The sequence below is a fragment of the Hyla sarda genome, chromosome 7 (genome assembly GCF_029499605.1).
Source record: "Hyla sarda isolate aHylSar1 chromosome 7, aHylSar1.hap1, whole genome shotgun sequence".
Classification (NCBI taxonomy): Eukaryota; Metazoa; Chordata; class Amphibia; order Anura; family Hylidae; genus Hyla; species Hyla sarda.
In genome coordinates, this window is record NC_079195.1 from 204,657,773 (window position 1) to 204,684,780 (window position 27,008).

At 40.2% G+C, this 27,008-nt stretch overlaps 1 protein-coding gene across 9 annotated transcripts in view; it reads right to left on the minus strand.

Moving 5' to 3' along the window:
• Window positions 1–27,008, minus strand: part of ELAVL4 (ELAV like RNA binding protein 4) — a 116,178-nt gene that overhangs the window by 81,313 nt on the left and 7,857 nt on the right. The window lies entirely within an intron of this gene.

The window sequence follows — 27,008 nt, forward strand, 5'->3', positions numbered from 1 at the left end:
CCATGTACATCCATGCTTTTCTGTTATTTTACTGCTTGTAAAAAAGTCCAACTTTGTCAAAGAAAATAGTTATGTTTCACATTGCCGTATTTTCTGACTTTTTTATCTTCTCGTATATGGGGCTGTATGAGAGCTCATTATTTGCGCCGTGATCTGTAGTTTTTATCGGTACCACATTTGCACGAATAGGACCTTTTTGATCACTTTTTATTCAATTTTTTTCTGGGATGTGATGTGACCAAAATCAGCAATTTTGGACTTTGGTGTTTTTTTTTTTATTTAACTGACATCTGTCTTTACTGCCTTTAGACCTCGTGATTGGCATTGATCATGGCGTGTAAAGGGTTAATGACATGAAGCAGCGGGATAGTAGCCATTACTTATTGCCTCTGAAGTGAGCACAGCTTCTGGACTTGCTTCATAGACATTTAATGCTCCAGGGCATACAGGTACGTCCTGGTGTGCTAAGGCAGCTTATTGGTTTTAATGGGGATTATCTGCAATACCAAACACAGTCATTCGGAGTGGAGTTGTTTCTGAGACAAAGAAACATAGAATATATTGGCAGATAAGAACCATTTGGCCCATCTAGTCTGCCCAATATTCTGTATACACGAATAGTCCCTGCCCCTATTTTATATGAAGCATAACCTTATGGCATTTCCCATGTATGCTTCAAGTCCTTCACTGTATTTGCAGCGACCACTTCTGCAGGAAGGCTATTCCATGCATCCTCTACTCTCTAGGTAAAGTAAGGGTGCATGCACACCATGTTTTTGTAGTACAGTTCCCGTATACGGTTTCAAGTTAAAAACCGTACGGAACCGTATAGAAAACCGTATGCATTGACTTAACATTGTAAACTGTATGTCAAACGAATCATTCGGTTTAGTCCGTTTCGCATCCCATACGGTTGTGTCCGTTTTTTTACCCGTACCCAAAACTGTAGTCTACCACGTTTTTTGGTCCGGGTGAAAAACTGTATTAAACTGTATACGTTTTTTGTCTCTAATGTCTGTTTTTATACATAAGGAATTTGACATGTACTACTTCTGTGTGAATGTAGGGAAGAGGTGGATCCTGGTGGGATTGATTAGGAGGCCGCCTTCTTTCTATATTACATATTGGAGTCATTTGTAAGAAGTTGTTGTAGTATGAGTAAGGCCTAGAGCAAGGGCCGAAACGCGTCACTTTGCGTTCCTAGCTGTGGTTTTATGAAGTAATTTTGTGAATAAAGTCAAACATGGCACCTACGAGCTGGAAGGCTGGACATCTTTCTTTGGTTTGCTTCTGTATACAGTAACAATATATATATTAAAACCAAAATGTGCATGAAGTTATTCGCCAGAGGGGCAGAGGGGGGAGAGAAGCAGCGCTCACGGGTGGCATATCATTAGTCCCCCGATGTGGGGAGCAGCGCTTGGCTGATAAACCGGCTGGGGGGGGGATGTTAGGGGGCAGAGCTGCGCCCATAACATGTAAATAAATAAGCCCTACCCTGAAAATAAGCCCTAGAGTGTTTTTGGTGACTAAAATAAATATAAGACCCAGTCTTATTTTCAGAGAAACTCGGTATCTGCCACTGGTCATCATTGCTCTTTTGTGGCAAAACTAAACTCCTATGATCTATAATCCTAAATGGATGTCATAGAGGATGATCACGAAATGAAGATAACATTATACATGGCTGAAATAATGACAATACCTTAATAGAGATGAATAGAGGAATTTGTTACAGAAAAAAAAGTTGTTTAGGGCTTGAACCTTGAAAGCATAAGGGGAAGTATGACATTTATTGAGCAGGATTTGAAAGTTTCTGTATCTCCTGGACTGGATTATAGAACACAGCGCTCCCTCAAGTTACTATATTAATTGGTTCCAAGACGACTATTTCAAGTAGAAACTATTGTAACTGGAGACTATAACTCTATGGAAAACTAGTAATTGGTTCCAAAGCTCCAAAATGTTAACTAAAAATAAGAAAAAAATAGAGATTAAAAGAAAAAAAAAAAAAGCAGACACATGATACAGATAAAGCAAGTCCTAACATATACAAATTAGAATGAGCTGTTGGAAGCTGAAAATCACTTTCCGTGTGGAGGATAAAGGGTTCTTTAGCGTCCGGTGCAATAGTAGGAATTACTAAAGGTCAGCACCTAGAGCGGATTGGTCAAAAGTTGCAACTTCTGAATGATCTGCACCTTGCTCGTCAAGTGGGTTTGGCTTACGGTGGAGAGGTGTGGCTTCGCAAAAAGGGGTGTGGCTGCTCTATTAGTCAAATCTACCACAATGTTCTTCTGTCAGCAGGCAGAAGTGGAAATCCATGCCAGCTCAGAGCAGGTAAACATTTCTAAAGGCTGCCACATGGACATGGAATTTACCAGATACACACCTCTTAGTAAATCCAGTTCAATCTTACTCTGGTGGGGGTTTTCTTATGATGTAATGACATACCTGTCATTTCAGATAACTTTTCAGGAGAAACTTCTCTGTGTGTGTACATCAGAAGCAGGACTATTTCTGCCCATTATATAGATGGTATTTTTTTTTTAGCAGATTTCTGCTCTGCAGGCTCCATCTCTAATCTGCAATTCTCCCAGAGCTAGTGGGCGGAGCTTCCCCTCCCCCCTCCATAGACTTGTAATGCTTGTCTTGCAAACAACCAACAAATCTGAGCTGCTTTTCAGAGAAGATTTGGCAGCAGGAGGGAGGCAGAGACATTTTTGTATGATAAGATATTTGTTTCTTATATTTGCTTGTACTATTGATCTATGCAAAGTCTGTTTAAATGACAGGGATCATTTAGGACACTGGCATATGAGCCGCAGATCTTTGTAAATTCCCCCCAGCATTACAGGAAATAAAATAGAGCTACACACATCAAGTGTGCAAAGGAGAAAGTCATCCTGGTACAGGTAAAGAGCAGTACAGGAGGTATAGTACAGATAGATGGCAGAACAGAACATAAGAACACAGAGTACAGACAGTATACATGTAGTACAGATAGATATAAATACCACATTGCACTGTGGAGAGGCACTAGTGTTGCTCGCGAATATTCGCAATCCGAATTTTATTCGCGAATATCGCATATTTGCGAATTCGCAAATATTCGCAAATATAGCGCTATATATTCGTAATTACGAATATTCGTTTTTTTTTTTTTGTTTTTTTTCACAGTACACATCACAGTGATCATCCCTCTCTGCTTCCAGCTTATGTGGTGTAAAGAAGGCTCTAATACTACTGTATGAGACTGGTGCGCGAATTTTCGCATATGCGAACATTTGCATATGCTATTTTCGCATATGTTAATTTTCGCACACGCGAAAATAAAACGAGAATATTACGAATATGCGAATATTCGCGATTATGACGAATATTCGTCCATATATTCGCGAATATTCGCGAATTCGAATATGGCCTATGCCGCTCAACACTAAGAGGCACTAGTAGGCAGCCAATCAGTGCATGCACTTCAGTAATACCGGAGTTTTACCAGTACAATGGCCATGCTTGTTGGTTAGATCTTCCAGTCAATCACACAGGCTAAAGAACTAGACTATCTGTGGCATTGTTTGATGTAACAATAGCCACAGCATGTATTCTGAGGCCGTAGTAGCCTTAGTGATCCCTGTGTACAGAGTTGAAAGTGATCCACATAGTATGTATTTATTGGGGTGTTTATAGGGTAGAAAGAAAGGGGACAGAGAAAAAGAGTGTAGTAATATATGATTGCACATAGACAGACATAGGGTTCCATTTACACATAGCAGTAGGAAATTTTTAAGCTCATTTACAAAGTAGTTTTTTTTGTGTGTTTGTGTATTGGAAGAACAGATATGGTTACATAAGCACAAATATCTTTTTATGAAATGGAATTTGCATTTCTATTAACATATTCTATTCAACCACCATGCTAAAAGGTGTCACTGCTAATGTGATAATTTACAACCTTTCTGTTTACACAGATAGATAATGGCTATTTATGCATGTAGATACATAATAAATAGGTAGATAAATAATAGAAATATAAGTAAATAATAGATAGATTGATAACAGATGTTTTTATATGTAGATAAATAATATATAGATATATAGATAGACAGATAGATTAATAACAGATACATAGATTAGACATATAATGAAAAGAGATAGACAGATAGATAGATAGGTAATTAACCCCTTAAGGACATAGCATTTTTCCGTTCTTGCACTTTTGTTTTTTCCTCTTTACCTTTTAAAAATCATAACCTTTTAAATTTTGCACCTAAAAATCCATATGATGGCTTAGTTATGCGCCACCAATTCTACTTTATAATGACATCAGTCATTTTACACAAAAATTTACGGTGAAACAAAAAAAATTATAATTGTGCGACAAAATTGATGAAAAAACTACATTTTGTACATTTTGGGGGATTCTGTTTCTACGCAGTAAATTTTTAGGTAAAAATGACACCTTATCTTTATTCTGTAGGTCCATACAATTAAAATGATAGCCTACTTATATAGGTTTGATTTTGTATTACTTCTGAAAAAAATCATAACTACATGCACGAAAATGAATACGTTTAAAATTGTCCTCTTCTGACCCCTATAACGTTTTATTTTTCTGTGTACGGGGCGGTATGAGGGCTCATTTTTTGCGTTGCGATCTGAAGTTTTTATCGGTACCATTTTTGTTTTGATCTGACTTTTTGATAGCTTTTTATACATTTTTTTATGGTTTAAAAAGTGACCAAATATACGCTATTCTGGACTAAGGAATTTTTTTTGCGCGTACGCCATTGACCGTGCGGTTTAATTAACAATATATTTTTATAGTTTGGACATTTACGCACACGGTGATACCACATTTGTTTATATTTAATTTTATTTACACCATTTTTTTTATGGGAAAAGGGGGGGCGTGATTCAAACTTTTATTAGGAAAGGGGTTAAATCATCTTTAACCAAAAATAACCAAAATAGCTAAAATTTTACAATCTTTATTAGAAAATTCCTAAAACCTATAACAATGATATTTACAAAATTAGTTAACATACAGAGTAGGGGGTCTCTTATAAAGAGACTCTCCTAAGGGTCAATCCCCAAACTTCACCTGACGCGTTTCCCCGTATCATTAATACGATACGGTTCATCAGGGGTTTCTTAGTGTGTACCAAAAATAGAGTGGAGATAACAGGATACCACAGATTATTCCATTCTAGGGGGTAGACATACAGACCAAGCAAAAATGTAGCATGTGGCGGACAAAGATACAGCAATACATCAAAAATAAATGAGCAATATTCTTATGATATAAGTTTCCAGGAATAAGTTGCCATAAAATCCTTGAAACTTGATGAATTTCCTCAAGGGATAATCCTTGTTCCTTTAGATAGAGCAATGGTACATCAGATTTTCCCACACAGGATAGAGCAGGTAAACAGGGTAACATTATCCGTCTTTTCTTTCATAATGGCCCCCACTCCCTGTCAGGCCTCAAAAAAGAAAATGCTGAAAATGCTGGGAACATCAAATAGCTCTACGCCAAAAGAGACACAGGGTGGAACCTCTAAACACCCCGGACAGCAATATGTTATATGGTGTCAAAGGTAACTCCGTCCTACCACTGTACAACTTTTTATATCTCCACTCTATTCAGGTCACGATCCATGACCACTCCAGTCTCTGATCGAAGCTCGTTTTTACGCCACCCACTAAGTGGAGTAACAAATTACAAATACGTATAAAACTGTCAAATGCCCCTAAAAGTGGGGTAAAGGAAAAATAATTAGGTTGAAGTGAAGATGGCCATGAAAAGGTGGTGCAAAGAACTCCAAAATATAGATGCAAGACCAATTATAAACTGCCCCCAATGAGCGTAAGCTCAAAAAATAGATGCAAGTCCAATGATTAACTGCCCCAATGAGCGTAAGCTCAAAATATAGATGCAAGTCCAATGATCAACTGCCCCCAATGAGCGTAAGCTCAAAATATAGATGCAAGTCCAATGATCAACTTCCCCAATGAGCTTACGCTCATTGGGGGAAGTTGATCATTTGTCTTGCATCTATATTTTGGAGCTGTTTGCACCACTTTTTCCTGGCCATCTTCACCTTGACCTATTTATTTAAAAAAAATAAAAGAGGTGCCCTATTGGTTGGTGGAAAACCTTCAAAATGTAGAGATGCGTCATTGCCAATCTGCACCCACACTCAATGGTTAATGTTTTACAGCAGAAAGCTGGATGTTCTCATTGGAAAATAAATTTCTAATCATTCCTTTCAACTATTCCAAACTGTGTTTTGCTTTGCTGCAGGCTGCTCTGCAACACACCGGGAGCTCCTAGAAAGCTCAGAGATAGGACTCTGAAAAGCTGACAACTTCCACATGGATGTGATAATTACTTCACCGTTCCAAGATCCTGTACATCTGGCTTTAGCCTAAGAACACGTTGAGTTGAGCTACTTCCTCGGAAGGTGTCTATTAGAAGCTGAAGTTTGTATCTAACAAACAGGAACAAAGAACCATTAAAAAGTCCCCATCATGTATATAAAGCATGGTCTCGATGAGGCATTGGCCATATACTACATCACCCTACGAGGTATTTACAGGACATTGACACTTGGTTTGTTTCTGCTTCAATTTGTGACTGATGAAGACCCCAGTGATTTTGGCCTAAAACAATCCTGATTTTTGTGGGACAGTCCCATGAATCAAACCTTGAACACAGGCACAGCAAAACCTGCCCAAAGGTTTGTATTTGTGATCATTCAGGAGTCAAGGCAGAAGATGTGTGGTTGTGTAGGGTTGGAAGTAGTAGTAGTTGTGATAGTAGTAGTAGTTGTAGTAGTAGTAACAGAAGCAGAAATACAGTATAGACCACGATGGACAAGACAAAGGGTAATAGTAGTAGTGGTAGCAGCAGTACAGTATGGAACATGATGGACAAGGCAGAAAATGTGCAACTGTGTAGGGCTAGTAATAGTTGTAGTAGTGGTTGTAGTAGGATTAACAAGGCAAAAGATGTGCAGTGTGTAGGACTTGTAGTAGTAATATCATAACAGTATAGAACATGATGGACAAGAAAGGAGATGCGCAGCTGTGTATGGCTAATAGTAGTAGTAGTAGTACAGTATGGAACATGATGGACAAGGAGGGAGATGTGTAGCTGTGTATGGCTAATAGGAGTAGTAGAAGTAAAAGTAGTACAGTATGGATCATGATGGACAAGTGAGGAGTTGTGTAGGGATAATAGTAGTAACAGTAGTAGTAATAGTAGTATGAAACATGATGAACAAGGCAAAAGATGTGCAGTATGTAGGACTTGTAGTAGTAGTATTAATACAGTATAGAACATGATGGACAAGGAAGGAAATGTGCAGCTGTGTATGGCTAATAGAAGTAGTAGTAGTAATAGTACAGTATGAATCATGATGGACAAGGCAGAAGATGTACAGTTGTATAGGCTAGTAGTAGTAGAATTGGTAGAAGTACAGTATAGAACATAATGGAGATGTTCAACTGTGTAGGGCTAGAAGAAGTAGTAGTGGTAGTAGTAGTAATAGTAGTAGCAGCAGTGCAGTATGTAACATGATGGACAAGGCAACAGATGTAGAGCTGTGTAGGACTAGTAGTAGTATAAGTAGTACTAGTAATAGTACAGTATGGATCATGATGGACAAGGCAGAAGATGTACAGTTGTGTAGGCTAGTAGTAGTAGTAGAATTAGTAGTAGTACAGTATAGAACACAATGGACAAACCAGGAGATGTGCAACTGTGTAGGACTAGTAGTAGTAGTATATGAAGTACTAGTAATAGTACAGTATGGAACAAAATGGACAAGGCAGGAGATGTGCTAATAGTTGCGGCCAGCATTTTGAGAAATTTGCCTCTTAGGGTATGTTCACACTGAGGAATTGGGGCGAAAATCAAGCAGAAATTTTCTGCCTCAAAATATTCTTACTTTTCCAGAACTCACAGAGATTTCGCGCGGAATTTCGCACGGAATTGGAGCGGAATTGGTGCGGAATTCGAACTGAATTCGAGCGGAATTCCACACGCGGAAATGAAAATTTCAAGCGGAGGAGAAGAGTATAATATATATATATATATCCTCTTTTTTTTTCATGTGGAAATTCTGCGCCAATTCCGCGCCATTTCTGCGCCAATTCCACGCCAATTCCACGTGGAAATGATTCTGACTGAAAAAAATAATTAACATTGATCTCTATGGGAGTAAGATGCTGATTCCGCCTGAAAGAAAGAACATGTTCTTTCTTCAAGTGGAACAGACTTCCTCGTCAGAATTCTGCTTGAGGAAATTCCTCAGTGTGAACTGAGGGGCAGAAATTCTGCACAACTCTATGGGGGATTTCACTGCTGAATGAATTGGAGAGGAAAAAGCGAGCAGAATTACTCGTGGAAATTCCTCTCCAATTCCTCAGTGTGAACATACCCTAACAAATCTCAAAGTTTTTGAATTCCCTGAATCTGAATTTTGGAAAATTTGAAACAAATAAAATTTGCTGAATTGTTTCCCTCATCTCTAGAGCCTAACATGATTAATTTTATAATTTACAATATTCCAGAAGGGCATTACCAAACCCATACAGCCCAGTGATATATATATATATATATATATATATATATATATATAAACAAACAACAAAAAATGTGGTCTCAAATGGCTGGAGGTGCTCAACCCCAAATGCGGTTGTGCATTTATACTGGGGGAGCAGATCCTGCCCTTGTAGTCCGTTGCTAGGGGCGATCCCCAGCATAAAAATGTATACAATGGAGGATGCCTGCAGCGGACTACAAGTGCCACAATAGAATCCTACACCAGATAAACGGTGTGGATGTGTAACAATTAGAATACAATACAGGAATATGGGTGCACTACTGTGGTAGATGTAAACAATACATTGGCTATCCCTCAACACTGATGTTAAAATTGAGACATTCGCCAGTGTATCCTTATATGAAGGACACACCAGAGCCCGCACACCAACGCCAAGGTTTCTCAAATTGGTGCGAGACCTAACGCTAATCCTACCTGTGCTTGATAAGCAGAACAGGGGCCAGTGGGCAATTACGGCAGCATTCGGTTGACTCACAACTTCCTTCCAGATACCCTCCAGCGTGACTGAGCACACATGCAATGGGAGGAGGGAGGCAAGCTGCAAGCCCCACCTGAGTTGGCTATGCTTTTATGCTGGGGATCGCCCCTAGCAACGGACTACAAGGGCAGGATCTGCTCCCCCAGTATAAATGCACAACCGCATTTGGGGTTGAGCACCTCCAGCCATTTGAGACCACATTTTTTGTTGTTTGTTTGTTTAAATTTTAAATTTGGAGGTGTGTAAACTCCAACATTAATGCGCCTTGAATATCTACAAGGCAGCATTAAGGTAGCACCTGTGAGGCCAGGCACCCATAATAGCCAACTCAGGTGGGGCTTGCAGCTTGCCTCCCTCCTCCCATTGCATGTGTGCTCAGTCACGCTGGAGGGTATCTGGAAGGAAGTTGTGAGTCAACCGAATGCTGCCGTAATTGCCCACTGGCCCCTGTTCTGCTTATCAAGCACAGGTAGGATTAGCGTTAGGTCTCGCACCAATTTGAGAAACCTTGGCGTTGGTGTGCGGGCTCTGGTGTGTCCTTCATATAAGGATACACTGGCGAATGTCTCAATTTTAACATCAGTGTTGAGGGATAGCCAATGTATTGTTTACATCTACCACAGTAGTGCACCCATATTCCTGTATATATATATATATATATATATATATATATATATATACATACATATCTGGATTATGGATACATATATGGATTCAACATATATTATCCTTGGACTACTACTACATTCATTAATGAAGACTGCACCATGACACCCACTAAAGAAGCCGGACCATCACTTCTGTAAAATGCAAAACAAATATCAATTGGGTAATTGACTCCCTTGTTGTCAATAACTTGCTCCCCATGATTTATTTGTGCTGACCGAACAATATTTTGTGTGTTTGATCTCGCCAGCACAAAATCAATAAGAAATTAAAAATAGCCCAATACATAACTGTGTTTGTAATAATACCCAATGATTGTCTGTGCACGCAAAAAAAAAAAAAAATGCTAATTTGAAATGAATAAACTAGCAGGAAAGGAGTCTTTGAAAATTAAATAAAACATAGAAATATTAAGAACACAGTGTTAATTAAACTCTCAGGGGGTGATGATTTAGCGCAGTGCAAATGCCTTATAATTGTATACCTGGAGGATATCAAGTTGACAAATAGCTTCCTGTTCGGAAAAAAGATATATAGCATCTAGTCATATAGTGCATGACGGACCTGAGAATACTTACAGCACTCTGATACTTTGACCTGTTTACTGTGCAGATGTAGCAGAGCCAAGTTTGTTATTGCAGTAGGCTACGGCTCTCATTTGGGATAACTCATGGAAATATCTTGATAGCTGAAATCTTTTGTGAACTAACTAGGACTGCAGGTAAACCCTTTGCATTACCTTGGACAAACAAGGGTCTCTTGACAACAAAAAAACTGATCACTTAGGGTGTAACTTATCCTTCCCCGCGCCGGCGCAGAGTGGCAAAAGCACCCACATTTTTTGCGCAACATTATTCATGCAAAGCCTGGCACAAATTATCCATTCTATACTGGTGCTGGGAATGGTAAATTCCTCCCAAAGTGTCTTATTTCTGGGAACTCCAACAACCAGTTGTAACCAGTGGGGATACCACCTGTTTGACCGACCCGCCGGCAACACTTCCGGCTTTAATGTCAGTGCAAAGACCAAAAAGAAGGTGGTCAGGCATGACGATGGTAAGATGATTTTCCTTGCTTTTATTGAAGAATCCACATACCGTTTAGGATAGATATAAGCGCTATGCATGCACCTGACATGTTTCGCGCTCAGTTGCGCTTAGTTATAGTGTCACTATGACTAAGAGCAACTAATCGCGTGAAACGTGTCAGGTGTATACATTGCTCGTAAATCAATAAAAGCATGGACATTTTTTTTTTAATCATCACGGTGCTGCACAACCTTCGGAGGTGTTGCCCATCGCACACGTGGTTAAAAAGTGGAGGATATGAGCTGTTACATCCTTTTTTCTTGGAAATAAGTATTCAATTTCTCTGCAGCGCCATCACAGGTGACATCAAGCATAACATGGTGCCCTTTGACATCAATGGGCTGTGTGTGTGTGAGGCAGAAGAGGACACAGTACCTCTAAGGGGCCTCCACAGGACCTGACGAAGAGAGAAGTAGACCCCTAGAAACGCGTAGTCTCTGCTTACTTTTTCAATAAATAATTTTTTACTTCATTGTTACCGAAGCATTATGTGATTTATACTTAGTGAACTGCTTAGTGAAAAGCCATAACGTCGGGTTCCTAGGGGAGTATTCCCTGCCAAGGTGACTTCCCCATCTTCTATATCTCAAATTTACCCCATACACATGAACTCTTTGCGCAGGTGAACACTCACATGTTTCGAATGGAAAGCAGTGGAGGATCCCGTTAGGGGGTGGGGGGGACCCGGTGGGGGACACCCTCCCCTGCCACTATACTATGTGTAATAATATATACTATTTTCTGTTCTGAATATGATCTGATAGTGCCCCTCCCAAGACTAGACTCTAGATCCGCCACTGATGGAAAGAGGGGAGGTAAGCCACTGCCAGACTCCTCTGGCAGCAGATTATCTCCTAGAGAACAAGAGGATTAAGCAGTTGAAATCCAACATGCCCAATCCTTCTCCCGATTCTATCAGGGGAGAGTCAGGAGGCCCCCATGCGTATTATATTGGTAGGTTCAGGAATAAATACACAGCATGTTTAGCAGGCCATGTTTGGTTTGTTTTTAGGGGCGAATGATTCCATAATATGGCACCCTACAGGCACGGAGCATGGAGCCATAGGCAATCTTTGTGTCTCTATACCAGTTTTTTCCAACCAGGGTGCCTCGAGCCATTGCAAAACTACAACTCCCATACTGGGAGTTGTTGTTTTGCAACAGCTGGAGGTACCCTGGTTGGGAAACACTGCTCTATACAGTCTGTACACACTGTTTTGCCATATGCATTAGACCTTGCTCAGCTGCTTAACATGCTACACAACAGTTAAATGACACATTGAGCTCTAATACATCTATGTGTCCACAAACAGTCTTCGAACGCTTTGCAAGTGCCTGGAAACCAATCAATGTCGCAGTTTAGCTATCAATACAGCCATAGCCATCAGACAGAAATCCTATATCGGCTAACAATATAGACCCCCGCGAAAATATTCCGTCAGCCAGCGTCTCCCCTATAGCGTTTGATTATATTTCCATCCATTCAATACGTCTCTGCTGTTTTTAATGAATACATTAAGGACAGGCTGATAGTTGGTGAAGCCAGAAGCCTACTGAGTCTTATTCTGAGAGTAAGCTAAAAAAGCGGAAGACTCCCGGTTCTCTCCCACTCCTTCTCCGTCTTTGTTGTGAAGGCAGAGATAATAATTAAGAGCTAACTATGCAACGCATACTGCGCGGAGGAACGAGCGGCCTTATATACCGGCATTCAGATATAGGCGTGTGCATTGATGGTTTTACAATGCAGAACATGAAGCCTGAAGAGCAGGTAGAAAATTGAGGATTCCAGTTTGGAAGAACACAAAATGTCACGAATACAAAGGAAAGAGGTAAATAGAATAGAACAAGGTTTGGAAAGAGGGATCTAGGAGAGCAACATTCTATTCTTTCCTTGTGAAACCCGGTTATATTGTGGCTTTGTATAAGTTGTAATGAACCCTATTTATGGTGCCTATAGAAACCTATAATTCCATACTGAATTCCCAATGAAAATGGATTTCAAGTCAGGAGTAATGTTCAAATCCAGAGTGGACTCGTTTATTTGCAGTACAATAAAATAATAAAGGGACCAATGATGCGTTTTGGGGGTGCACTCACCCCTTCTTCAGGTTGGTATCTCTATAATATGGTGCCACATGGAGCCTATGGCTTTACTGTGTCCATGAAGTGTTAATCTTCTAGTTTGGTCTTTGGTCCCTTGGGTATGTTGGCCAAACCGTCAACAAACAAGGTAAGGTGAGACCACTATCTCCACTATCTCTTTAAAGGGGTTATCGAGGAAAAAAACTTTTTTTTATACATCAACTGGCTCCAGAAAGTTAAACAGATTTGTAAATTACTTATATTGAAAAATATTAATCCTTTCAGTACTTATGAGCTGCTGAAGTTGAGCTGTTCTTTTCTGTCTAAGTGCTCTCTGATGACACGTGTCTCGGGAACCGCCCAGTTTAGAAGCAAATTCCCATAGCAAACCTCTTCTACTCTGTGCAGTTCCCGAGACAAGCAGAGATGTCAGCAGAGAGCACTGTTGCCAGACAGAAAACAACTCAACTTCAGCAGCTGATAATTATTGAAAGGATTAAGATTTTTTAATAGAAGTAATTTACAAATCTGTTTAACTTTCTGGAGCCAGTTGATATATATATATATATATATATATATATATATATATATATATAAGTTTTTTCCTGGAATACCCCTTTAAGGAGACCAGATCTTGTGTGATGCATTTTTTAGTCCACTGTAGATCATGCATAGTGGCCATTTTTGGGGGGAAGGCCACCCCTAAAGAAGATTGCTTTTTTAATGCAATTTTGGGTCTTCTATCCTCAACTTCTTGCCATTCTACCCTTTTCCAAGGCTACGTTCACATTACAGAATTCTGTTCCATGACTAACATTAGCGTAAATGGGTTCCTGCGGAGGAAAATTCAGGATTCTGGACCCGCCGAAGGAATGAACACGTCTGTTCTTTTGGTGGAAATCCGCGCTGACTGCATTTCCGTCAATCCATCCTAGTGCTTAATGGATTTCCAGGGTGGCTGCTGCACTCCAAATTTCTGTAGGATATTCCATAGTGTGAATGTAACCTTAGGTCTCACTCACACGGCAAGGCTACATGGACTCCGCACAATTACTTATTGAGTTAGTGAAGTCGGAAATGCGGTGCTGTAGACACTGCACATGTTGCCATGTGGGGCCTCTGTAAATAATGTTTCCAGCAGACAATACCTTCACAGTATGACATGGAGCCTGTATGTTATGGGACCATAAGAGGCAATAGGCACCACACTTTGACTTTGGGCAAACCAGATTTACAATAGTGTCCCTTAGGCATTATATCAAAGCATCATAGTTCCAGAAGAATAAATAGGATACACATATAGTCAGGGCTCAAGTCCTGCAGAGACGCGTGGGAACTCAGTTCCTGCACTTTTTCCACAGCAGGAACACTGTTCCCATTAGCAGGAGAATCCAGCAGAACCAGCCCTTGAGTGGAATTCTTGGGTGAGTTCCCACCCTTTTTTTTCCCAGGACTTGACCCCGGCATATAGTAGAATACACACAACAACAGTCAATTAAATTGGATAGTCTAAACTTTACTTGCGCTAGAACTACCGTATTTTTCGCCGTATAAGACACACTTTTTCTTTCCCAAATCTGGGGGGGGGGGAAAGTTGGTGCGCCTTATACGGTGAATACACACCTATCGTGGCGGTCCCTGCGGCCATCAATGGCCGTGACCCACGACTAATAGAGGACATCACCGATTGTGGTGATGTCCTGTATTAACCCTTCAGACGCGGCGATCAAAGCTGACCGCCGCGTCTGAAGGGAAAGGGACACTAACCCGGCTGCACCGGGAGGGACCTTACTGCCTCCTCAGTGTCTGCTCCGTGCCGGGATCCCCTGCATGGCCGGCGCTCTCCTTCGTCGTCATCACGTCGTCACACACGTCGTAGCGGCATGTGTAGCAACGTGATGGCGGCGACAGAGAGCGAGGATACTGGGCAGCAGAGATGTTCCGGAGCAACGGGGACACCCCGGGGATACGGCGACAGCGATGGAGGGCGAAATCCAGGGCAGCGGTGACGAGCGGTGACGGGTCCAGAGCGGCGGGGACACGCGAGTATTACCTCCTATACCAGTGGTCTTCAACCTGCGGACCTCCAGATGTTGCAAAACTACAACTCCTGGCATGCCCGGACAGCCAACGGCTGTCCGGGCATGCTGGGAGTTGTAGTTTTGCAACATCTGGAGGTCCGCTGGTTGAAGATCACTGTGACCTATACTTTACATTGTATTCTAGATTTTCCTCATTTTAAATTGGGTGCGTCTTATATGCCGGAGCGTCCTATAGGGCGAAAAATACGGTACATTGTCTTCAAAAGACAACCTCTTTGAGAAGACCACCACTCCCTTATCAAAACCAGATATCCTGTGGCATTATGCATAGTGGCTTTTATATTTGAGAAGACCACTCCCATAATAGATCACATTTCAATGCAATTTCAGGTGGTCTTCTAAAAGAGGTTTCATTAGATGTCATTAGATCTGGGAAACTTATGAAGTCTTGAGATGTGATCAGGAGGTTGAATGGTACTTGTACTAAAACTAATACAGTCTTCTCCAATCTCTTCGAGCTGTTGCAAAACTAAGACTGTTTTGGTATAAGAGTTGTAGTTTTTCAACAGCTGGAAAGCCACAGGTTAAGAAAAACTGCTGGGAGTTGTAGTTTTTCAAGAGCTTGTTTGAGAATACTGTTAAAGTTAAATATATAAATGTAAAAATCTTAATCCTTCCAGTACTTATCAGCTGCTGTATGCTCCAGAGGAAGTTGTGTAGTTGTTTCCAGTCTGACCACAGTGCTCTCTGCTGACACCTCTGTCCGTGTCAGGAATTGTCCAGAGTAGAAGCAAATTCCCATAGCAAACCTCTCCTGCTCTGCACAGTTCCTGACATGGACAGAGGTGTCAGCAGAGAGCACTGTGGTCGGACGGGAAAGAACTGCGCAGCTTCCTGTGTAGCATTCAATAGTGGATGAGTACTGGATGGATTTAAGAGGTAAAGAGGTACTCCAAAGAGGTACTCCAAAGAGGTACTCCAAAGAGGTACTCCAAAACATGTTCCGAATGCTCGTGACGTCATAGCCCCCTCATGACGTCACACCCCGCCCCCTCAATGCAAGTCTATGGGAGGGGGCGTGATGGCTGTCATGCCCCCTCCCATAGACTTACATTGAGGGGGCGGGGTGTGACGTCATGAGGGGCGCGGCTATGACGTCACAAGCTCCCAGCGCCGACTCTAAGAGTTCGGATCATTTTGTTCCAAGCGGTGAGCAGTGGAGTACCTCTACTTTCTGACACCAGTTGATTTAAAAAAAAAAATTCCCCCGGAGTACCCCTTTAAAGTCAACGGATCGTCTGGCTCAACGGAATGTGCACTTGAAGCCCCGAATGGAGGCCTAAAGCATGATGGGGAAGTGGTGCAGAGGTGGGTGCAGTTGCCCATAGCAACCAATCAGATTGCTTCTTTCCTTTTTAAAGAGGACTGTGAAAAATGGAAGAAACAATCTGATAGGTTGCTATGGGCAACTGTACCACTCCTTCTCTACACAGGTTGTGATAAATATTCCCGTTGACAGCTGGAACTAAAACATTTTCAGAATGGTTTCTTACATGCAGCATTTTTTTTTTTTGGGAGGGGGGGGGGGGGGGGGAGTCACTTTTGGATGCAGTTTTTGAACCAAAGTCAGGAGTTGATACAAAAAGAATGGTAATTCTAAAGGAAGGATGGAATTTTGGAGCAGATTCTGGCAGAAAAATTCACCTTGGAAATTCCTCTGCAGCAGATTCCCATAGTTTTCAATGGGATTCTGCTGCATCGGGCACATGGTGGAATTTCCACAACAGATGTTCCTGCCGCAGCAGTTCTGTTTCCAGTATCCGACAAAAGAATGAACATTTTTTCTGCAGAATCCATTGCCGTTTATGGGGACGGTGCATTTTCGAGTAGTCCTAGCGCTAGCATATTCTGGGCGATGCTCGCTATTTGCAGAATGTCCGCTGTGTCAACATGGCCTCAGTCTTCTCATTCCTGCTGGATCCATTTGGTTTTGCATCAAAAACTGCAGTGGCATTTATTTTTTTCAGAAAAAATTTAAACATTTAAAAAAAGCCATGCTGTGTGAACACCTCTTCATTTTACCCTGTACCGTTTTGAAGCAGTACAACAGCTACACTCGGCCAGGTGGCATTTACCATTCGCCTGGTCCCCTGGAGACTGAGCCTTGCCATGCCTCTGTAAACAGACTATCCCTTACTCTGTGTTATTGTGCGGAACATCTGCTTAACCTATTCTGCCTGATCTGCGGGCATTTTGCAAACTCGAAACAACAAAAAAACAACAAAAATGTTGTAATTTTTTTATAGAATTTTGTTGAAAAGGACCACCACGTTGCTTGTGATGTAGCACAGTGGAAATGGATACATTGTTTCCTGATGTCACAAGAAACATACGACAATCGAAACAGACTAAGATGGTGTTTCCAAATAAGGGTGCCTTCAGCTGTTGTAAAACTACAACTCCCAGCATGCCCGGACAGCCTACGATGTTGTTCGTGATGTAGCAGAGTGGAAACGGATATATCGTTTCCTGATATCATAAGAAACATACGACAATCGCGACAGACTAAGACAGCGTTTCCCAACCAGAGTGCCTCCAGCTGTTGCAAAACTATAAATCCCAGCATATCCGGACAGCCTTTGGCGTTGTTCGTGATGTAGCAGAGTGGAAACGGATGTACATCATTTCCTGATATCACAAGAAATATAAAACAATCACAACAGACTAAGACAGTGTTTCCCAACCAGGGTGCCTCCAGGTGTTGCAAAACTACAACTCCCAGCATGCCCGGACAGCCTTCGGCGTTGTTTGTGATGTAGCAGAGTGGAAATGGATATACATCATTTCCTGATATCACAAGAAACATACGACAATCATGACCGACTAAGACAGTGTTTCCCAACCAGGGTGCCTCCAGCTGTTACAAAACTGCGAATGGCTGTCCGGGCAAGCCTGGAGTTGTAGTTTTGCAGCAGCTGCAGGCACCCCGGTTGGAAAACACCGGACTAAGAACACAAAATGAAAGTGTTTAATGTATTATTTAGCTCTGCGACATCTGTCTTAAGATTTTACGCCACAGGCAGAAGCATAATAAGGAGGCCACTTAAGTAAAGCAACATCACCCTCGGCCCCAAACCAGAAAGGGTTAACCTTTCATGCAGGAGAGGGAGTGCGGAGCAGTATTTTGTTCCCTAGCTCTGCATTTTGTACTGTGCTGCAGTCACATCCTTACAAATGTGCGTGCACATCCATTTATCCGACCTTATTACCACACACCCCTTTTCCAAGCGCGCACATTCACCCTTGCCACATCTCCATCCGATTTAATTAAGGATCCTATGTGCTTCTAAACACTTCCAAGATCACCTGATCCTCTGGGGGGACACAGAATAATGAAGGATGGAGGGAGCAGAGCAGGAGGAACTCCGAATTTACAGTCTTTGAAAATAGCCTGGGCGAAAAATTATGCAAGGCCGAGTAAATGAAAGGCCATTTAACCACCTCATTGCCCTTACATGTGGAAGGGGAGGGGGGAAGAATTTTTAGGGACGGCTCTGCAGACGTACCAGTGCAGCTATTTAGATCTTCCCCTTTGTTATGTAAATTGTTTTCTTTTGTGATGGTATAATATTGCTACAGTATGATTATTTACCCCATGGAGACAGCATTACTTGTCATAGCAGTGTTTCGCAACCAGGGTGCCTCCAGCTGCTGGGAAACTACAAGTCTCAGCATGCTCGGAAAGCCAACGGCTAGGAGTTGTAGTTTTGCAACAGCTGGAGGCACCCTGGTTGGGAAACACTGCTACAACTAGTAATGCTGTGTCCATATGGGGATAGTAGTGGGGGCTCTTCTTAGGCTATGTTTACACCCACATTTGGGTAGAAAATCCTCCCAATGTGTAAAAAAAAAAAAAAAAAATATATATATATATATATATATATATATATATATATATATATATACACATACACACACACATATAGTTCTTGACCTAAATAAATACCAGTATACATTAACCTCAGCTGGATAGGAAAGCATAATCGTAATTACCAGGGTGTAACTATAGGGAGTGCAAAGGGTGCAAAGTTGCATCCAAGCCCAGAAACATAAGGCCGGGTTAATACTACGGAATTTCCGACTGGAATTCCGCTCAGAAATTCCGCTGCATGAAGGTAACATACAGGTGAATGGGTTTTCCGTCAACCCATTCACACTGCAGAATTTTCAGGTCGGAATTTCCGACAGAAAATTCCGATCGAATAATTCCACCAGAACGTTGAACCTGCTCAATGCTCTGGCAAAATTGACTCCACAGACATTGCCGTCTATGGTGCTGGCAATGTCCACGCGGTCCTAGCGCCAACTGATTCAGTAGGCGCTGGCCGCACTCGGAAGTACCGGACGAGAGTTTTCCGTCTGGAGTTTCGCGAGTGTAAATCGGGCCTAAGGGTCTCTATGGTCTCTCTCTTCTATATGAGTAAACCAGTACCATGAATGAAATATTTATTAGAACTAGGGGGTCCTGTTACAGATTTTGCCATGGGGCGCTGCATCTTTAAGTTACGCCCACTGCATGTGACATGTAGTATATGGTATTTTTCATGTGAGTCAATGGCAGAAGTATGAAACTGGATTCTATACTGCTCTAAACATCTGGGGCGCAGTGTGAATCTAGCCTTAGTAGGTATGATACTGAGGTACTGTAGGTGACCATAGATGGACACTACACTACATTAAAAAAAGTTAGAAAAAGTTACATTATTATAACTAATGATGCATAGCAATTATTATTTTTCTGATAATTATGATGATTATTATTATTAGTAACATTTTTTATGATTACTATTAATATCATTATTGTTATATATAATTATTGTTAAGTTGTTAATGTTAAAGTTGTTAATTGTTAATGTTGTTAATTGTTGTAAAATGTTAATTTTTATAATTAATATATTTCTATTATTCTTATTTTTATTGATAATAATAATAATAATATTTTTTATTATGCTTACTATTGTTATAATTATTCTAACATATAATTATTGCTAAGTTGTTACCATTATGTAAGTATTATAATTAATATATTTATATATGTTTACATGCTTACTATTATTATAATTATTGTTAAGTTGTCAATAATATTGTTAAGTTGTTATTATAATTGTTAAGTTGTTAATATGATTTAATTATTATTATTGATATAAAATAATAATAATTATTATTATTATATTGGTCATTATATTGGTCATATTTAATTACTATAATCGATATATTTCTATTATTATTATTATGATAAAACTTATTATTTTTATTATTCATTATATTTAGATTTTTTTATTCAATATAATATGCTAATATAGCATTAAAATTGTTATAATTGCATTCTTTAATGAATATTAACTTGTTAATATAAAATTCATATATTACTTTTATAATTTTTTTATTACTACTATTATATATTTTTTTATTATGTTTCTTACTGTGGCACTAGTACAAACAAACAGGATATTGATGGTTCAATTTCCCAATATACCAAGCTTGTAACACTGACCGCCTGCACAGACGACTTTCCTCTTCAGCATTACTAACTAGTATGATACAGATATTAATATTTTATCACATATGAATAGATTCATTTTCCGAGTGTCCCTGTAGATTCTGTTCATATGTTGCAAACTGTGTATAATATAGGACAGAGATATATAACCCAGCCAATAGCTAATGAATTCCTATATATCAGAGAGGATTAATATAGCAATGATGCAAATAATATAGCAATGATGCAAACCCACACAATGAACAAGCCCTGACATAGTCTGGACTAATAGAGTGTGTTTACATGTTTCAGAAATGGGATCCAAATGTATATTAGGCAACAGTAGGCCACATGTTTGAATATTTATTTCCCATTGCCTTTTACTCTCAAAAATGGTGTAAAAAAAATTATATTTTTATAATGCTTTATTGCACAGAAGTCTATGCCATTAAAACAACAGTATCCATATATAACCTTGATACATATATGCCACACTATATAAAATGTTTGTCCTATATAAACCCATGGGAACTGCTATACAGACACCTATAAATATGACATAATTGCAATTGCAAAATAAAAACTGTCCCCATCAACTCTACTACAGTTTTGGATACCCTTTCTAGTGCACTGCATTCCTTGTACTACTTATTATCAGAGAAAACTTTGTCAGTGTTTACCAAATAATGTACTTGACTATAGGCTTAGAGTAAATCAAATGTTCTATCCTGAGAGCTAATTTGCATACCCCTTTTCCAGGGTGCATTTCCTGGCCTTTAAGATTCCCTACACATTACCGCTTCAGATCTACCATTTGTAGTATTGATTATTTAGTTAAGGAATAACACTAGTTCACGGTAAGTAAAGTTGGGGTTTCCTATGGGTGTCATTACCAAATGATGCAATACAAACCAACAGCACTATAATATGAAGATGAGGGGTGTCCGCCCTACCAGGCCCCGTCCAAAGTTTGCATATAGTAGACATATCTTGCCACACCCACTCTGCAATTTATCAATGTACTGGGAACTATGACTATAAGTGGACACAACCCATTATGTGAATAATGTAGAATAATGTCTTGTAAGTCAATGTCAAGATAGCCTATATAGAAAAATCACATACTAAGCATAATACATTTCCAATGCAATTGTTGGCCCAGTGTAAATACATTGACACTTCTACTTTTACCCCCAATATGTCTTGGGTGCATTCTAGGATTGTAACACTCATATTTAGTTAATAATATAACTCAAAATAAAGCAATACATGGACTTAAAGGGGTCCTCCTCCACTGTTATGTATAGTGGAACTTAGTAAATTGCTCAGTATTCTTACAGCACCACCGCAGGGGAAACAAGGTATTACATCATTCAAACAAAAATCAATAACCTCTCTATGGCTTATATGGACTGGCTGGGTCCTCCAGAATCAGAGATGGTGTTTTGAGCTAATCTCATGCTTAGGTTCTGAGTTCTAGTTATGCATAATGCCCTGGTCTTTAAACAACAATAACATAAAAAAAAAGAATTTTTTAGTAATGTATTATTTTTTTATTCATGTAAGATACATTGACGACGTTTATTGACAAATTATCATAAAAGGCAGTGGTCTCCAAGCTATGATCCTCCAGATGTTGCAAAACTCGACTGCCAATGGCTATCCAAACATGCAGGGAGTTGTAGTTTTACAATAGCTGGTGGGCTTTAGTTTGGAGGCCACTGATATATGGGTGTCTTATAAATAAAACTGGATTATTGAAATGTTTTTTCCTGTATTTGGTAGCAGAGGCCTACGTGGTAGAGCAGACGGCAGTCATTTTTTGCTTTATAGCCCCCCATTTCAATCAAACGCTCTATATTTATTGGTCATAAAAGAACATGCAAAAACATCTCTTTGACCTGACAAAAGTCTTTCCTCTATTTTACGAGCTGTCATGGAGCTGCAAATATTTGCATCTTAATCCTTCCTTTATGCATCAGTTCTTTCTTGTTTTCCGGATGGCTGCCTCTGAATGGGTTATGTTATAGCTGGAGAAGACTATCCTTTATGGTGCCGTAAATGTGACAGAGCCTGGGGTCAGGGGTCATGGTGAGAGTGCACGTTTAGAAGTCCCTTGGAATCAATATAATGAGAAACAATTGACTACGCAATACATAAACTCTGTCCCCACTGGAAGACGGAGCCCGGAGCTACGAGAACTAGAAGGATGTTTAATTTATTCAATAAAGTATTTCTCTTAACCTGCTTCTTCTTATAGGGGATTTGGGGCAAATGTGTCAGACATCTCCAAGGCTTCTCCAGTCTTTTTTTTACTGATCTATGCATTATAACATATCGATAGATTACAGCAAGATTAAGCTTCATTAACCCAAATGATGGAAATGGAATATGCAGAAATTAAATTCTTATGTGCGCCATTATGTAGTGCAATGAATGGCTTCAACAAGTTTGAAATAGTTGCAGATGTTGCAGAGCTGAGTTTGTCAACTAGTTGTGACATTTGTGCATAGATTATAATACAACCTTGTGATACTTTTGTACTGAAATAAACACAGTCAATATCAGAAAACCTAATGGTAAACAAGTGCCCCATCTGTAGTTGTGAATACAGTAATGTAGCAGAGCTGAATTGGTCATGCAGTCATATTTGCGAATCACTCACTTAGCACTAACTGTTTACCTGCGATCCTATAGAAAACTATAGAAAGCACGTTGTATTGTCAAGCTATTATTGTCAGACTCAACTCTGCCAGATCTGTTATTTTTTACTCTAAGTAACTTTTGGTCCTAAAAGTTATTATGTGTTATGTAACGCAGGACCCGTAATACGTCATCAATTTATTTGTGTTGCAGTTCCTTCATACCTTCACTTTCTGGCCCACTATAGGTGGACATAACATAGTTAAAAAAGGGATAGATGATGGGAGTAATCCTTTAACCTTCACAGGCTGTCACATTTGTGGTAAATGGGCAACCTTGAAAACATTCGCCAAAATGAAAACAGAGGGAGGAGAAATTTGATGATTGGACAATACGCATCCCCCCCCCCCCCCCTTCCCCATACCTAACAGGCAGCTTGAAATTAGACAGTCTTTTTATATGACGTCCCACCAAATAAAATCTTTGCCTAACCCTAAACACCCTAATGACATTGAAAAAAATACTGCATTGCAGTACTAATTCAATACGTCTACACCGTCGACTGTCCCATAGACAAATAACTGTGAAGGGTACAGAGAGTCCACCAGCCTTGGTATCATTATATCCCGTCAACCCCCTGGGGGACAATATTTCTTGTATATATTTCTTTTATTTCTCATGCACATTCGTATCACAGCCAAGAGGCTAAACACACAGCAGGGGGAAAGGACACTACTCCACTCAGCACTCCACACCACACATCGAGGAGAAGTGGTGGTGGTGTTCAGGGCAGGACATGGAAGGATGACTGTGCCGATGCTCTGTGCATTTGGCAAACAAAGAGGTAAAGAATAAAAGGGAGGAGGGGGTGTAACATGGAAATCAGTGGCTGCTGAGAGACACTGATCATTTCAGAACAAAGGGAAGGAGAGGAATTGGATTTAAAATTCACAAAAGGAGACAGATCCTATCACTGCCAATGCATTGTCTGCATCTAAGACTTGTGGGCTCGAAAAGAATAGTTAGGATCGACCAAGGCCTTTAGGCTGCTGACCAAGGTGCTGAACTGATAATATATTGAATAAAGCCAGAATAATCTGGGAAAGAACAACGTAAAAGCGTTGCCTTCTCACCATATGAAGGACATCAACAAACCATGTTAGCGGTTGGTGGTAATTTGCTGAGGTGTCCGTGGAAACTGTGAGTTTATGACAATATAGGAACCTTTACAGCAATTCCCCGGGAGGGGTTTTAACCATTCCATCTCCTACATCTACTCAACACATTTACATGTATAAATGTAGTATTACAGTATTGCGCATCCCAAGATAGCTCCATGCCCTACAACTATTCCTGCAAAGACTAAGGTTACCAATTCTGCTCTACTATGTATTACTCATAGGAATGATATCCAGACACAATAGCACAGGCATGGAATGTGAGAAATCTGATTACTTTTCCTGCGTTTTCTATCTACTCTCATGTTCTAGTCGACTCAGTAAATCCAATGATACGACCTCCTATACGTATGTGATTGAGTGTCCTTTTACAGCATAGGTATGGGCACATCAGCAATGGTGAAAGCTAAGCCACTTCTACACCGATGCCAATCTCAATTTCAAAGCCATAAAAAAAAAAATAATCATAACAGGTCTTCTTCTATTCTTAGACTGAAGTTTCCATCACTCATAGACTTACACATTCCAGAGGGAATGCAGGAAAATGGGGACAGTTCTTTCCTTTCCCCCAGGAAGCTCTGGGCAATGCAATTCTCAACAAACAGGAAGTATTAGTCCCAGACATAGCTTGAAGATAAAGTTGGTCATGGGCTAAATTTGGTCAGATCTGCTGACAATCTGGTGTCTATAGTGGTCATAGACTATAAGCTGGATCCGCCAATAGTCTGCAGAAAAATATCTTATGTCTATGCTTATATGAATCCGAGTCACAAAGTTTTCCTCCTTACACCAGCAAGGGAAGGCAGCGACACACACAGATATCCTTCAGTATTACTAAATGTACCTGAAATAGTCTACAAAATGATCCTACCCTTATCTCCATCAAGGCCAAAAAACAATTGCCCTTAGGTATCAACACCTCTTACTTGAAAGAGTCAAATGCACAAACCACACATATAAGATTTACAATAAGACAATATAGAACGTGATACACGCCGGTATGGAATACAATGTACCGTAACCATTCCCTTCCATTACCAGCTGTCTCTCCATAATACACTATAGTCTGCCTTCCTATAACATTATTAATTTCGTCAATTGAGGCATTGCGTGCGCTGGAGTGAAACACGTATTTAGATTATAGGGTTTTAATGTCCTCTTGTATGGATGTATGAACATATTTCCTTAGTCAACAAAGGCTTAGCTACAGAGCAGTTTGAACTCCATTATAAAAAAAAAAAAATCCCAAAACACTACAAAACACAAAAATACTACAAAATTTCCACCCTCATATTGTGACCTAGGAGACCAAATGATATATCTTTATATAAGAGAACATAGAATCCTATTGCAATATACACATTATATTATTACAGTACTCATTTACTATGTCAAAGGCACAGACTTTTCGGGGGGAAATTTTTTTTGGCAATTATGGACCTCCAACTGCTACCTAACATCAAAGTGGTGGAAGTTGAGAAGGTAAGATATTAGAGAAGCTGAAGTACAACCAACTGGGGCGGGGGGGGGGGGGGTTCTTCCATCTCAACCCTGTGCAGGTGCTGTAAAGCCCATTTTGAAATGTCTAAAATAAGTATGCAAGTGTCTCATTGTAGGGGATCCACCTTGTGTCCTTGATCCCCAAGGTGAATAAGAATAACGTTTACATGTTTACAGTCATAGTAGATATGTGTGTGCTTGCTCTATTGTTGGTCAAGGTTACCTCCTCTACCTCGGTATGCACAAGACATAAAACGATACATCGTTCTATAGAGACAGATGCTTAAAAATAGTGTTTAGCGATTCACCGTGCATCTGTGTGGAGATGTAATTAGCACCTATATGTACAGAATAATTAAAGTTGTGACTGCTATAAAGCAGTGCGGATAATAGCGGTAACCCCAGTCCCTTTTCTTTTTTTTTTCACGCCGCTTGCTATATTCCCAAATGATTGCCACCTGCTCCCCTATCTCCGCTCTTTCCCTAGTCGTTTCCTCGGCAACCTTTCTCTGGCTTCCCCTCGGAGCGATAGCTTTCGCTTAGAATGCTCCATCTAATCTTGTTTGTTTTACACCCATCAAAACAAGCAGACAAAGACAATTCCTTAAGAATGAAGAAAGGCGCTCGGAGGAGATAAAGAATCCTCATCTCGTAAGGGGGAAAAAAGGAAAGTAGCTTTTTTTCTTCTTCTTCTTAAAGGTCCAAGTCTACAACAGGTTCAAAGGATTAGAGGGGGAAACTGTAGGTACATTGTGCCCTATGTCCCTGCAGCGTTCAATGAAATGCCATGCAGGTCACGCCTGCAAGGATTCAAGTGTGGCACTTTACACCCATTGTGAGAAAAACACACAAAAGGAGCGTCAAGTAGCTACATGCTCAGTGTTTTGGGGGAAAGGAAAGAATAGACAGCTGCACTTATTTAACATATGGGCATTCTGCGGCAAATGCTTTCTTTTCTTTTTTTTTAAGGGGGGGGGGGCTTTTTTTTTTTCTTCTTTAAGGCAGAAAGAGCAGCAGTAGCAGCGTAGAGGGGAGAAAAAAAAATCCTGACACGGCCAAAGACTCATGTAATTCAAATGAAGATTACACAGCACCAAGTAATTCTGTGATAGACGTGCACTGACATTATAGTTGTCAAGGTCCTATCCTAGATTGGATG